Raw genomic sequence first — 1,597 nt, 5'->3', positions numbered from 1 at the left:
ACCCAGGGGCATAATGCAGCACATTGGCCATCTAAGGATCCCGAATGGGACTATAACAATCCTGAGGATTATCTACAACTATACCGTTGTAGAGAGGCCATCCTCGCGGCCATGAAGGAATGTGCAGACAGTACAGATAAGTGGATGGAACTGGAAAAAATTAAGCAAAAGGAAGAAGAATCACCGTCCAGATTTATGGATAGAATTATCGAGTTTGGGGACAGATACTTAGATTGGGACTTAAATAAAGAGAGTAGTTTAAGACAAGTTAGAAGAATCTTTGTAAATAACTCTTGCAAAGCAATTAAGAATTATTTTAGAACACAATGCCCAAGATGGTCAGATATGGACCTTGAAGAATTGCGAAAAACAGCTATATATGTTTTAAAGGGAAACAAGGAAAAGGAGGAAGAAAATAATGATGACATAGAGGAAATGAAGAAAAAAATGAGATATTTAATAGATAGGATGACTAAATTAGAAAGTAGGCATGATAATGAACCAACGACAATTGCCCCTCTCCAGAAATCCAATTATCAATCCATTACTTGCCACTTCTGTGAGAAGAAGGGCCACAATATGATGGAATGTAGAACCTTTCTTAAGATGTTTGGAAGGAATACACAGTTTAATAATAGTTTTAGAAATAATAACTATAGAAATTATGATAATGGTTATAGAAACCATAATTCTAGAAATTATAATAATGACTATGGAAATAACTATAATGAATATAGAAATAAGAACTTTAGAAACCAGAATTATAGAAATAGGAATTGGGAAATTAATGACAATGCTCAAATTGAAGAAAATTATAATGATAATGAACAACAACAATATATGAGAAATGGCGCTCGTCCAAAAAACACTCGAGGTACTAATGACCCTCAGAGAGGTGCCCTTCAGGGGGGTGCCCAAGGAATATCCCAAACACAATGATGGTGTCCGGGGGGGGGCTAGGGCACAGGAATCAGAGGATACAACCTTTGATTTTCTGGACACTGATGTTCTACTACCCATTGTCCCTATCCATTACCCCCCAATACTAATGAACCCCATGTTACCTTAAAGGTGGGTAACACCTATTATGATTGTCTATTAGACACTGGAGCTTCCTGGTCTGTATTAAAGAGAACATCTGATTTACAATGTTATTCTGTTGGCTCAGAGAATGTAATGGGAGTATCAGGAATAACCCAAAGCGTTAAAAGACTTCCTCCTAGAATGGTGTCTGTAGGACCCCTAGAGGTACAACATTCCTTCCTTTTGATGCCTGACTCCCCTTTAAATTTGCTGGGGAGGGACCTTCTATGCAAACTCAGAGCCACAATAACCTGCTCCCCAGATGGTTCTTTATCATTGGAAGTACCAGAGGAATCTTTAAATTTACTCCCTGTAATTCTCTCAGAGAGTCAGGAGAAAAAAGAGCACCCCACCTTTGCAATACCTGAAGATATACCGGAGTCTCTTTGGGCCACATCTTCTTCCGATGTAGGCTTACTTAAGTCGGCTGTTCCTGTGCAGATAAAAACTAAATCTAGCCCACCTCCTTCCATTCCTCAGTATCCCCTCTCAAAAGAGGCAATTGAGGGAATTA

This window comes from Monodelphis domestica, chromosome 3, assembly GCF_027887165.1.
Source record: "Monodelphis domestica isolate mMonDom1 chromosome 3, mMonDom1.pri, whole genome shotgun sequence".
In the NCBI taxonomy this organism is placed as follows: domain Eukaryota; kingdom Metazoa; phylum Chordata; class Mammalia; order Didelphimorphia; family Didelphidae; genus Monodelphis; species Monodelphis domestica.
This window is presented reverse-complemented; position numbering follows the sequence as displayed.